Genomic DNA, 15,466 nt, shown 5'->3' with positions numbered 1-15,466 from the left:
GGATGGGGGTAGGATTTTTCATATTTTTTTCTGTTATTTGAATATGAACTTGAATCAGAATGTGAATGTGAATGTGAATGTGAATCTAAATCTATTTTTGATTGTGTATATGATTCTATATGTATAGCATGTCTATTTCTATTGGGTTACACACTGAGTTTACGAAAACTCACATCTGTCTGTCTGTTCTATTCAGGTAATCCATAGACTTAGACGGGTCGATGCAGCGGAGGCTCAACGATGACCACTTTATCGAGAACTATTATACTTAGTAAATTTATAGTTTTTATTTTTAATTTCAATTTTATTTGAGAGTTTGTAAATTCTGGGACTCTCTCGACTGTATGGTTTTTAACTATTGGTTTTGATTTCGTTTGCTTGCTTATTTGCATGGTTTGAAAAAACGTTTTAGGAAAACGATGATTTTACTCAAACAAGGGTTTTCTGAAAATACGAACTGGACTTTCAAAATATAATGATTTCGTTAGACTTCCGCTGTAAATAGTGTTTTGACAAATAAACCAATTAATTAACGTTTTTGACAATGAATATAAACGAATATGAGTTATTAAGCTGAATTGATTTTACGTAATGACTCCGTTTTCAAAACCCATTTTCTGTGGCATCTCTGGATTCGGCCATAGCATCTAGGCCGAGTTTAGGACGTTACAAATACTACCGATCGACAATATAGTATTCGGTAATATTATATGAAATATACTAAAAATTAATATAATATAATTATTTTTTGAAAGAAATATAGAATAAATTATGAACTTACAACAATTTGAATCATTATATGCTAGGGATTTATAAAAAAATGTATATATACACAAATGATCATATCTCACCAATGCTACCAATCGGCAATATAGTATTCGTTGAGTATTGGTGGTGCTAGTTCAATTTGTATCAAGTTTTTTTAATCAACATCAAAAACCTATATTAAACTAGTATACAATGTAGTATCGTACATATTGGTATTTAGAATATGCAAATGTTAAGGGTTTAATTTCTTATTATATCAATCAAAATTATGTAAATTAATGGAAAATGTTAATTTTAGTGGTTAATACTTAATTTTCCTTAGTTACTTAGCTTCAAAATTAATAGGTATTAAATTACTCCAATTTTTTTCAGAAGGGTCAAATAGTTCAATATCAACTTTAATTTCTTTTTATTCTCTTATAAATTGAGGAGTGTAAGCTTCATCTTTAGAATAGTTTTATAATGGAAGCAAACATTGCATGAAATCATGAAGATGAAGACTAATTCTAGAAAAAAAAATCATGAAATTTGTTTTTCAATGTTGTTTGTCTTTATCATTCATAATAATCTTTTAAATTAATCTAAATAAGTTTGTAAAAAATTATTTATTATATATATTACTCTTGACTAAATATATAATTATATTTTGTGTGTTTCAAAAGAGGAGATTCATAAGTGGATTCTGAAGTCAATTTAGAATTCAGGTTCTTTTGGTTGAAAAAATAAAATAATTTAATGTTATATATTTTTTTAAAAAACTACTCTATTTTATTTTGAATATTTTATTTAAAAGATTTGTCTTAATATACAATTGCAATTTGATTTTGGATTCGTATATGATTACTTTAAAAAATTTATTTTTAAATACACATTTGAACAAATTAGTTGTAAAATCATTTGTGGATTGATATGAATTATTTAAATTATTCCTTTCTATCTTAACTTGAATGGAGTGGTGGTTAATATTTTTGTTAAACACTCGTTTGACATGGGTTTTGTAACACCCTAACTCGACCCGATTTATCGGGCTCAGATCTCGGCTGTTATTAAACACAATACATAAATCAATTGAACACTTTAAATATTACGTTTTATTTATTTCTTTAACTAGAGGATTTAAAATCCAAAAATAAAGGAAAGTATTTAAAATAACTTTTTACTACAGACTTATCACATCTTATTACAAAGTACAAGTTTGATAAAAATAAACACATAAGGTGTAACCCTAGACTATACCTCATTTCTATTGTTTGCATAATAACCCGATACTACTCTTCCTTTGCATAGTCCTGGCAGCGTCCCCTAGGCGCAGTAGAATTGTCACATCCCAAAAGTCGGGAGAGTAAATCGGGGGTTAGTGAATCAGAAACTATAATTGGGATAGATAATTAAAATAATTAGGAATTAATTAAATAAATTTTTAAATTAAATAGAATTAACAATTTTAGGTTAAGAAATTAAAATTGAGTGTTCGGGAATTAATTTGGTTAACATGGATTTTAAAAACAAGATTGGATTTGAAAATAATTTTGAAATTGGCTTTAATTGAACAATATTGACCAATTTGGAAAAGGAAGAAAACTGGGGTGGTTAAATAGGTAGTGGCTAAATTTTTAAAATTTTGGTGCCTGTTTCCCTCCCATTCTTCATTCAAAAATTTTCCAAACACCAAATTAAAGTTTTTCTTTTAAAATTAGTTCATCCTTTTTTATTCTTAAACTCTCTAAACACAAAATTTCTTTTCAATTTTGAGAAATACTCATGTTATCATCCTTAAAATCCTCAAGAGGTCTTCACACGTTTTAGCTCAGATTAACTCTATAGCTCATAGATTTTGCAAAATTTAGGTGAGATTCTAACTTTTTATAATTAAACTAAGTGAGTTGTTATTTCAATTTGATATTTAAATGATTAAATCAAGATCTCAATATATTAATTGATTTTGTAATATTCTGAATTTGGGATTAGAAGTAATAAGATTTGTTGGTTGCGTTAATGGTTCGGATGGACTGCTAAGTCAGTTTTTGTGTTTTAAAAACAATGATGAGTTAGTGGTTTAATGGTTAGGTGTTTGCTAATTTACCAGACCTTAGGTCTTTTGTTTGAATCTCTTAGTGTGCTTAGTAGAAAATATTTTGTTTGAGTTTCAATTTTTATTTTTTTTTAAACTACTAATGCGATTTTATTAAACTCTTATTTTATTTTAATATTTTAAAAGAAAATACTCTTAAAAAATTATGTTCACGTCTTCTTTTCACGTGTAAACCTCTCTTTTTACGATTTTTCCAATTGGAGACTTGGGGATTCTTTTGGCTACAGTATTCTTCTTTCTCTCTAGCCATTATTTTTGTTTTGCTCTGGGTTTTATTGTTCATTTGCTACAAAGATTTTAATATTTTTGAGTCATCCCTTTTGGTTCCAAGAAATTTTGCCAATTCCCGCTTCTCAAGATTTTTGTTGTGCTCTTCGGTTCGTCTAATCAGGATCTTAAGGTTGTAAGTACTGTTGTTTAGGTTTTAATCAATTGTTTTGGGGAATTTTCTACTCTATTGTGAATGGATACTTTCTTAGTCTTTGTGTACTTGTGTAAATTGGGTTTTCAGCTCGGTTTGGTGGAGACGAATTGGTCGATATTTAGGCTAGGAATCGTGTTTTTAAGATGTGAGTTCTAATCATTTGTGATCGGTGTGTGTGGGACTTCGTTAAATCTTTTTCGTACGTGTGTGTGCGCTGCACTTAAGCCATAGTTTACTGTCCTTTCTACGCTAATAGGCGGTTGCTACCTAGTCATGTTTGTACACTTGCTTCTCCCTTCACATTGAGTGTCTTCATTGTCATTAGAATAATGCTACTTCTTATTGTTAGTTGCTGGCAATTGGTTTTACAGATAATTTCCCATATTATATGCTTATATGCTTGTCGTCATGGGAAATGGATCAAATTTGTTGACCTTGCAGTTTATTTTTTGCTATATTTGAAGGTTCTTCCGTTAAAATGATTCATCGACTTCGGCAAGAGCAGGATTTTTCAATTAGTAGCTATGGCCGTTTTGAATTCTGAAATTGAAAAAAAAAATGTATGCAATTAGTGCAGATTTTCTAGACTGTACTAATTGTTTCTTTTTTGATAGATGAATATATAGTTGCTAATGTTGATGGTATTAAGTTGCTAATGTTGATGGTATTAAGTTGCTAATTTTGATGGAATTATTATAATTTCCGTCGCTTGTTTCTATATTTTGTTTACTGCTGTTCATTTTACATGCAAGTGTTACATATATATACATAAATGGCTGCTGGTTTTTACGTAGTAATGCTGCTGTCTTTTTTTTGTCTGTGTGGTCTTATTTTTGCAGATTTTTTTTCACCATTTTGCAAATTAATTTGTTTTAGTCTATTGACGATCCCATGCACGTTTAAGCCTCTATAGGAGTATCTACGACACTAATTATGTTTGAATTTACTTATGGAAATTAACTTACGTGTCATGAGTTCTGTCACTCATATAGATAATTATGTGATGTGGTATGTTAAAATTCGCAATATGAAAGGGTTGAATTAATGTGATAATCGGAAAATTTTGCACTGTTTATTCTGGTATTTTGTAGTTGAGCCAGGAAATGTCTGATTTGATATTTGATATGTATTTATAAGTATTTATTTTGAGAGAATTTTTCATGTGCATTGTGGTTGGGATTGACATTGAAGAGAAGGAAGTTTGGTTCGGCAGTTTCACTACAAAACTATATTTTTGTGGTATAACTGTAATAATAAAACTGGCATATAACTACATTACGGTGTGAGGTTTTGGGCTCAGTAATTTTGAGGTCTCAGAGTTTCCCATTTTTTGTTTGGTTTAATAAGATTTTATTAAGATTTAATAAATTATTTTTAATAGGATTGTAAATAAATTTATATGAACTGTGGTATGGGTTTTGATTTTTGGGCTCGTAAAGTAGAGGTAAATTAGTAATTTCATGCACGGGTTTTAGTCAAATAATTGTTTTCCTCCTTTTCAGTCAAAATTTTAAATGCCTAATTTTATGAACTTGAGTTAGTCAAAAAAATGTTAAAATTTCCGTTGCAAAACTAATTTTGAAATTTGGATTGACAATTTGCTAAATCTAAAATGTTTTGCAATCCAAGTAGTGAAATATTAATTTGGTTTTAAATTAATTAATACAATTATTAAGTTAATGTTGGTAAACATAAGATAAGCTTAATACTGTTTTTGTTAAGCATGAGAAAAAGAGGTTTTCGAAAAGGAACAGAGGAATGTGATCGGTATTTTGTTATAGGCCATTTCAGAGGCCAATGTGACCTTCATAATCTGGTCAAAACTTCTAGGTTGGGTTTTGCGGTGTTACATTAATCATCTTCATCATTTTTTGTATTGAGAGAGTTTTGAGTGTTTTGGGGAATTTCAGGTTTGAGTCAGAGTGTTTTTTTTTTTAAGTTTCACGGTTAGTTTGTTGAGATTATTTCCATCTTCTACTCTTTCAGTTTTTGCTCGTTTAGTGAAGTATCCTTTCCTTATGGTTTTTTTCCTCTTCTTTGGTAAAATTTTTCCATATAAATATTTTTGTGTTTGATCTTTTTCTAGTTTTACATTTATTTTCTTGTCGCATATATGGGTCGATCCCCAACACTTTCCTTCAATGTTTTATATAATCAAAATTCTATCACACACATATGCACGAAGAAATCACACACATACCCCCAACACTTTCCTTCAAGTTAAATACATAGAATAAAAAATAGTTTAAATGGACTCCAATTGTTTATCACAATGTCATTTTTCTTTAGTTGGTATTGAGTTGACTTGTTACACAAGTTGAAATGTATAAAAAGTCTAAATAAAATTTTGGTTGAGGTAGTAAAATTTTTTTATGGATGTTGGTGATATAAATTCAAAGATTAAGATTTGCAATTTTTTGTTGGTTATTTTAATGATGAAAATATAAAAGTATCATCGTAATAATATAACTTATTTAAAATATGTAAGGTTATTTTAGTAGTTTTCTTATTTAAGTTAGTGTCTAGTTGTCTCATGGCACCAACATAGTCACACACTTAAATATTAATATATATACAAACAATGTGGATGAAACAATTGGTGTAATAACATTTTATTGTATACAAATATCAAAATAAAGCTAAAATGGTAAAGAAGAGATTTATAAAATGCTAGAGGAATAGGTTCAAATCTCAACATTTTCAATTTCTTTATAGGAGCTTTCTTGAATAAGAAAAAGAAAATAGTGTTCAAGTAATAATATAATTTATTTAAAACCTGTAAGATTATTTTAATAATTTTCTTGAGTGTCCGCACTTAAATAATAGTATAGATAAATTACAAATTGAACAAAGTGAAAAATGCATATATCTATAATTTATATAAAAACACAATCCCAAAGAAACATTGAAATGACTCTATAGCCTTTGTTGTTCACTACGTTGTTGGATTTATAATTTTAAATATTTTTTATTTATAAAATTTATTACATTTATCAATATGAATTTTAATTTTTCTAAAATAATTAATTTTAAATTTACTTGATAATAAAAGTTATCATATTTATATAAGAATACTAAATTTTAGTAAAAAAGTTTTTAAATGAATTTATATAATAATAAATGAAAAGGTCAAATTTTATATTGAGTTATTCTCTATTTAAATTGTTGTATTTCCCTTAACCAAAAAGAGTAAAAGAAAAAATATATACTACTTTTTTAAATAGTAAATTTTAATTATTTTTGTAATAAGTAACATTATATTTCATATACCAAAAAGTATGAATAATTAATATATGTTTATAATCTGAAATAATCTAACATAATTACATTTATATTAATTATATATTATCTACATATTTTTATGGTCAATTTATTTACTTTTAAGAAAAAAATTGAATAATGTAAGGTTTCATTTACAAGATGTCAATTTTTATATTTTTCATAAATACTTCAATAAATACTATAAATATTTTATTACTACTATATTTGAATTATTTAAATAATTTACTTATTTTAATTAATTTAATTACTTATTATTTTGAACAATGCTACTTTGTATTAATTAGATGAAGTAAAACTATATTCCTCCATAAATATGTTATAAATTGCAACAGTCCGGTTTAGACTCTAGTCGGAATAGTGATTTTGGGACCAAAAATTCAAGTTATAAAAATATTTTAATATTATTTTTGTGCTTATAATATGTGAATTGACATGTGTGAAAGTTTCGTATGAAAATTCAATCATTTGTGTGCTTAATTTGTGAAAAGGACCTAATCGCGTAAAATATAAAAGTGGCCTTCTATTTGTTTAAGTGCCTACTTGTTATGGTTTATTAATTATGAGGTCCTTATGAGGTTATTTGACCATTGAACATATGATTGGACATTAATGGCCTTAATATAATGGCTTATTAATGTTTAATGCAAGGATAAAATGGTAAAATGTTTATTAATGTTATATTAAATAAAACAAATGTTTGAAATTAGGCATTATGCTCATCTTCTTGCCGAAAATCAAAGAAATAAGAAATAAAAAGTTTGAGTTAGGGTTCGGCTAGGAAATTTGAGGATTAAGGTATGTGTTTTTTTTGGTTTTTGATAATTTCTACGTTTTTGTGATCGTTGCTCAGGTTACTATCAAGCCTATGTCCTAATTTCTGATTTTGTTGATGATTTTGAGTTATGCAATTATTGATAATGTGAGCTTTATGAAGTTTGATGATAGTAAATTAAAGATATGTGTTAGATTACTAAGTTTTATCTTTGAATTTTTGATGAATTTGAGTAATTTGGACTAAATTGTAAAAATAATATTTTGAGGGACTAAAATGTGAAATAAATGAATACGTGGCCTTGTGAATACTATGGAAATTCGGCTAAACATATGTGTATGGAAGTTTTGTGTATTTTGTGATTTTGTGAATTAGAGACTAAAGTGTCAAATTGTGAAAATGTGAGGGCTAATTTGTAAAATGCCCTAAATGTGTGTTTGTGGATTGATTTGAATGATTTGGCGAATAAAAGAGTTAAATTTGAATTTATAGATATCAAGAACCAAAGAAAACAGAATTAGATCGGGAAAAGTCAAAAGTCGTCGAATAGTCGTTCGTTTCTGTTCATACCCATACAAGGTAAGTCTATACACAAATAAATGTATTTGAAATGGTTTATTTATGCTTATATACTATTGAATAATGATGAATAGTTTAATGCATTGAATATGAGATATCCGAGGGAGTATTGACAAAGTTTCGATGTCCGAAAAGCCCCGTACAAACCATAAGAATAGTTAGGATACATATGTCATGACATAAGATCCAATATGTGTTTTCATGTAAGACCATGTTTGGGACATTGGCATCAACTTATGATTTACGTGTAAGACCACATCTGGGACTTGGCATCGTATTTGATTTCACATAAGACCGTGTCTAGGACAGTGGCATCGATATTTGTTTACATGTAAGACCACATCTGAGACGTTGGCATTGTACGAGCTTTCCGAGCTATCTGCGTATCCTTATAATTTTGAACGGTTCAACGGGCATTCCGAGAAACAATTGATTATATGAGATGTGTATCCAATTGAGGTACGTACGAAATGTATACTATGTTTGAGAATAAAAGGTAAGTATATGTACAAGTGATGATATGTGTTATAAGTATGAGAAAATATGCTATATGTGTAAATGAATTAGAATATGTGAAATGTATATGAAGTATGTGGTTTGAGATAGTATTTGGCCATGAAATATATGCAATTTGATGATGTTTTCATGTGTTGAATGTTATGTTTATTTGTATATGGCTTACTAAGCTTTTGAAAGCTTACTCTATGTGTTTTTCAACTGTTTTATAGATATCGTAGCTACTGGGAGCTCGGGGATCATTGAGGATCATCTCCACACTATTGAACTTCTTTTTGGTACCTTTTGAAAAAGTGAATATTAAAGTATGGCATGTCTAGGCTAGAAGTACTTTGATTATGTTTTGTGATGTATATATCTAGCTATGTGATTTGGCTTGATTATGGTTATGTATATGAATGAGTTTTTGGTATGACATATGTGATGCAATATGGCCAATATGATGTGTTTTGAATGGCTATTGAAATTGGTCATTTTGGTATGTAACACCCCTTACCCGTATCCGACGCTGGGACAAGGTTCGAGGCATTATCGGACTTCAAAGTAAACAATTTCATAAAATCGGGCCATAAAATTTCATTTAAATTAAAAACATTCAATCACATGCATAATGTCCCTTATGCAACCTACCGAGGCTCTAAACATACATTAAAGGCGGTTTGGGACTAAACCGAGAACCTTGGAAAGTTTTGGAAAAACTTAGAAAAATTTTTATAAAACAGGGTCACACACCCGTGTAGACACAGGGACACGCCCGTGTCCTCAGGCCGTGTAACTCTCTGGTTATGACGTCAGCAAATAAATTGAACCACATGGCCAGGCCACACGCCCGTCTCACCAGGCCGTGTCCCTCACACGATTGAGATACACAGTCATGTCTCATCCCATGTAGTTAACTCTTAGGCTATTTTCCAAGCCTTTTTGTTACCCTTACATGCACAAACATATACATGGATCCAATGGCATTCAACATCCTCAATTATGATACAAACATATCATTTACCTATCAACATGCATGTGTTACACATTCCTACATTAAGCCAAGACTAGCCATACCATAGTTATCTTTGTGCCAATTTATTTCAACTTATCATCAAACTTCCATGTTCAAAGCGTTATTATTTATCTTCATATTACACATTTAATTCATGGTCATAAAACATGCATTCAACACACATGACATATTGCCAAACATGTATGACAAACAAACATAATCATATTTTCACATCATAAGCAATAAATCATAACTTGACTAGCTAAACTTACAAGCCATAATCAATATGAGCCACATCCCATGGCCATATACAATAGCTCAAAATAGGCCAATACATTTGGCCAAATCATAATAACACATGTCATTGAACTAGGTCCCTATACATGCCACTCACTTGATAATTCTAACATATGTAACAATATTCCAAAGGTATTGGCTTGATAGTGTGATGCTGCCTCCGACGATCTCCAACCCCGAGCCGACCTAACAACACTAAAAGAAATGGAAAGGAAGGAGTAAGCTTAAAGCTTAGTAAGTCCATATGAAAATAATAAGCAAATTATCAACATGATACCATGGAAATATAATCATAATTACACTTTTACTTTTTTTTCTGGTCATGCTATTTTCTCGAGTCATAGTTACGAAATTATTTATATCTGGAGCTACGGAACTCAAAATTAAGATCTGTAATTTTTTTTTGTGAAACTAGACTCATATACATTTTTACCATAAAATTTCCAGAATTTTTGGTTAAGCCAATAAGTACAGTTTATTCTTTAAATTTACCCTTGTTCTACTGCTAGACAGCTTCAACCTTTCTTTACTAAAAATCAATTATCTCATAGTACGGGTTTCGATTAATGTTCCCATCTATTTCTCTTTAAAATAGAATCATTAAGGATTTTAATCATATAAATTATAACCCATAATTATTTTTTTTACAATTTTTAATGATATTTCCAAATCAAAACAGGGAATTCCAAAATCATTCTGACCCTGTCTCACAAAAATTCAAATATCTCAAAATATGAAATTCTTTTTTGCTTACACTGTTTCCTTTAAATGAAAATAGATCAAAAAGTTTTAATTTCATATCTTATTCAACCTCTAATTCGATTTCCACGATTTTTGGTGATTTTTAAAAGTTAAACAACTGCTGCTGTCTAAAACTATTTTATTACAAATTTCACTCTTACATAATTTCACTTACTTCATTCCATCTTACCGAAAGTTCTCTCAACTATTGAGCATATTGTTCATAAATTTCCACAAACATATACCTGCACTTATTCATCAGATGGTCATGTTCACATGTATTTTCACTTAGTCAATTTCCCACTAAACTCATCGGAATAATAACAGATACACGGTTGCCTGCACATATTACCACCTTTGTAACTAGAGCTATCTGGTATGCATAGTAGCCAGCACTTAGTACTACACATGCGGCCAACAATCCGGTACACATTGTACCCTGCACTTAGTACTACACACGTGATTAAAGTTGTCGGGTACGCATAGTAGCCTGCACTTAGTACTACACATGCGACCTAACTATCTGGTACACATAGTAACCTACACATAGTACTACACATGTGTTCTCACAATGGATCATTTGTATCATTTCTATTCCGAAGGTTCAACCGAGAAATTCCTCACTTTTCAACATTTAACAAACTCATTCATAGACTATCTCGATTCGTAATTTACATCAAATGATCATTCTATAGCTAGTCACATCTTATATAATAATGAAATGTAATAACATAAAAAGAATCGATATATTATTTATATACAAACTTACCTCGAATGCGAGCACGGCTATTTATCCCGATTTAGTCCATAATCTCATTCATTCCCAATCTATGCCCGAATCTCATTTTCCTTGATCTATAATATCACATTTAGCTTAATAATTAGTCACATTATTCATATGGGTCCCAAAATCATGTTTTTACAAATTTGTATTTTGACCCCTAAACTTTCACATATTTGCACTTTTTCTGCAAGGCTCGTAAAACGATTTTTATCCAATTTCCTTGCATTTTAAGCCTAGCCGAATCATTTTCATAACTATAGAAGCCCCTAATTCCCACAAAATCACACTTTTATGACAAATTTTGTAACTTTTGCAAAACAGTCCTTTTTGACAATTTTACCGAAAATCACTTAGTAAAAGTTGTTTATTACACACCAAGCATTCATTTTCTACTGTTAGACATCAAAACACATGCATGTCATCCATGGGTAAATTTTTAAACACAAACCCTCGCTCAAAATATGGGTAGAAATGAGTAGATCTTATTACGAGGATTTCAAAAATGTAAAAATCATTAAAAACGGGGCTAGAACGGACTTACAATATAGCTTGGAAGCTAGAAAAACCCTAGCTATGTCTTCACCATGCAAGTTTTGGCCATGGGGTAGAAGATGGACAAAAATTGGCTTTTAATTTTGTTTTTAATTCATTTTAATTACTAGATTACCAAAATGCCCCTAACTTAAAAATATTCTATTTCACCTATTTCATGTCCATTTTTGTCCAACAAATTATCCAATGGTATAATTACCATTTAAGGGCCTCCAATTTAAAATTTCATAACAATTAGACACCTCTTACATTTATAAATCAACTTTTGTACTTTTTACAATTTAGTCCTTTTCACCAAATTGGGTGCCCAAACGTCAAAATTTTCGAGCGGAATTTTCACGAAATCATCCCGTGAAATTGTAGACAATGAAAATATAATAAAAAAGTTTACTGTGTTGAATTTGTGGTCCCGAAACCACTGTTTCGACTAGGCCTTAATTTAGGATGTTACAACTCTCCCCCCTTTAGGGATTTTCGTCCCCAAAAACCTTACTAGAAGAGTGGTTTAATTATCACATAAACTCCACTATCTCATTATCATTGCTGAAGAACTTTTACTCAGGCTATGCTTAATACTTAGCTATTTAATTTCTCATACTAAAGTCATGAACAATTCTGTGTTATATGACGCATCAATCGAATTTTGACTTCTATCAAAGAATTCATGTACACAAGGGTTGAACCCATACTGTTCATAGAATATATATATGCATATCATACTTGAATCCTCTCAGATTCAAATGGCGTAGCCAACCTGATCATCATGGCCTTAAGCTCTCCATCATTTATACAGCCCGACAGTTTACCAATTCAACCTCTGGTCGTCATTAAAATTCAAAGCCTCATTTAGCTTTTTCAATAATTCATGATATAAATCCCGAATCTCAATCCGATTAACAAAAACTAGCATTTTAAGAAATTCAACAACCTCAAAGATACTTAATTCCATAAGTCTGATGAACGGAAATTCAGTACATACCAACATGATTTGCAGATTCATCAATTACTTAACAACAAGTTACATAACATCTTTCTCTTTCAAATATAGGAATAATCCTGATATGAAATCTATAATAATCTCATTCTCATTTCCATTCAGTTACCACCACTGGCAAAAATCATTTTGACATCACCTGATATTCAACTTTAACCCTGATAACATTTCATGTATCAAATACAAAGATCAGAAATGTCGAGTTCCAAACTTGAACACCAACACATTACTCCCGTGAGCTTTCTTGCAAACTCTCTATAATAGCTCTGGACTTTCTATCCAAGCACTTGTAACCACATCTTCCTTTTCTCAAAGATCATACAACAACAATCTCAGATCATCTACGCTATCTCAAACTCAAATCTCTCTATGACAGCAGATACATTAAGCTATCACATTTCCTTTTTGTCTCAAAACATATCACAATCTATTTAACGACAGATCACTGGAAAATCAAGAATTTCTTGCCGGATTTAGGCCAAACCAAGTCTAATGTCCTGATTAACAATGTTCTCATATGTTCTAAACTTTACTAACATGCAATAGACCTTTCAACTTTCACAAGGCGATAACTTTATCATTCATAGAAACTTTAAATCATATCAATGTCTGACACTTTTCATTCAAACTATCCATATTTTACCCGTAAAGGAATGAAATTTTATTCTCAGACATGAATATCTCGTTTAGTCTTTCAAATAGTAACCAATACCGATTGAACCATTGAGTCGACCTTAATCATCAATAAATGAAATTTCAAGAAATCCTCTCCTCCAATCAATTGAACGATTCAATATGTAATCATTCGAAGTTCACTTATCATGCTAATCAAAAACCATTTCAAAAGCATTAATTCAAGTAACAAGGATATCTCAATTGAAGGCATCAACTTCGATTAACTTACTTGAGAAAAGAAATCCACCATCCAAATTATAACTAGCAATTTCACCACTTATGCCTTTATCAATATCAAATCCTTCACAAAGATTTAGAGAAATCTAGATACTAGAACTATCACATTACTATGATCAAACCAGAAGCATAGTCACACTTGACATGATTATCACAACTGAAGAATACACTATAGATATGAGCCGTGATTGATAAATTCTGAAATATAGATAACAAGAAAACCAGGATTAAGAAGTTCAAGATAGAGAAATCTAAGATACAATATCATAATGAAAGATCCAGAACAAAGCTCATAAGAAAATATGGAAAATTTCGATAATTTCCCAAAGAAAAGAAGTATAGAAGAATACATCATTCAAGCCCACTAGAATTAAATGCAACAAGGATAATGTACCTTCCCCTATATATATGTCGAATAGGATATCAATTAGAAGAAACAAAATCATGGCATGAATTTTCTCATAAAATCCTAACAGACGGAATGTAATAGAATGCTAGAGGGGAAATAGCGCGATAGAGATTATATAGCAGTCAAACTATCAATACTTTCATCTTAGTCAAAAATTAGAAAACATTTTCACACGATAACAATTTATCTGAAAATAGATAGCCCCATTATTACTTCCAAGAGTAAATGAACTCATGGAGTACCTCAAGAGAGACAGTCATAATCTGCTTACTATAATTACCACATTCAGATATCTTACATTTCAAGATTTATTCCTCCAACTATTTTTGTCATTACAAATCCCACATTATGATTTTCATTGAAGAAGATCGGTTCTGAAGAAATTCCAGGTAATATTTCTCAACATCACACTCTACTAGCTCTGTCTTTACTTATCAATCCAATTAATCTTTGATTATAGCTATAATCATTCTACAATTGAACTCTTTGGTCTTATACTTGTGAGCTTATTCAACACTGATCTTATAAAATCCTTTACAAAATACCACTCTGGTAAGGGGGTGGGTTCGTAAAGTCTCTAACTCATCTCTCATACACATATACATATAACACTATTTCATCATCATAGCAACATTTTCACAAACATATCATCCACTTCTGGAAAATTGTTATTCACACCTGTATGGCACAAACCTTCTAATTATTTTATTTAAACCAGTGCATTTATGGATGCATTCTATAGATTCTAAATAGCTTTACTTATCCCATTCATTTAATCAAACAAATCATGCACATAACATCTTATGAGGGCCAAACAAACATGGATAAGTATGTCACAATCAAAACTTTTATCTTGCGCATCATCCTATACAAATCGTTACCATCATATAACTCAATTCAATCAATTTTAGCACATTTACTTAAACTATAAGAGTTTGCCCATTATAATTATCCAAACAAGTATACACGAACATTTGTTCCATCAATAAGGTTGGTGAGTTACCCAAATACATACATTCACTACAGCAAATTGATCATATATATCATAGAACTATCAACTGAACATAGATAAGCTTATCATAATGTATTCCTTTATCTCATTTAAAGATATCATTGCAATCCATTAACATTCAATGTTCAATCAGGACAATGACATTTTATCCGTATCATATTATTATGAACCTTTTATTCATACCTTCATGAATTTCTATTTGTCACATTCACTTAATCAAGTAAATCAAGTGCACAACATCATATGAATATCAAACAAGCATAGGTACTCATCACAACATGAAGTTTCATCTCACATGTTATCACGTACATATCATGAACTTTTATTCATAGGCTCAT

The 15,466-nt window shown here is 30.1% G+C and overlaps 1 long non-coding RNA gene across 1 annotated transcript; it reads left to right on the top strand.

Annotated features, from left to right (window-relative positions):
* The first annotated feature begins 3,035 nt into the window (after positions 1 to 3,035).
* On the top strand, positions 3,036 to 4,002 carry LOC121231917 (uncharacterized). The gene is made up of 2 exons (XR_005930076.1): positions 3,036 to 3,260; positions 3,749 to 4,002. It is a non-coding gene; the product is annotated as an uncharacterized lncRNA (long non-coding RNA).
* Positions 4,003 to 15,466: the final 11,464 nt, after the last annotated feature.

This window comes from Gossypium hirsutum, chromosome A07, assembly GCF_007990345.1.
Source record: "Gossypium hirsutum isolate 1008001.06 chromosome A07, Gossypium_hirsutum_v2.1, whole genome shotgun sequence".
NCBI classification, from domain to species: Eukaryota; Viridiplantae; Streptophyta; class Magnoliopsida; order Malvales; family Malvaceae; genus Gossypium; species Gossypium hirsutum.
Note: the sequence above shows the minus strand (reverse complement) of the source record. Positions and strands in the feature narration are given on the sequence as shown.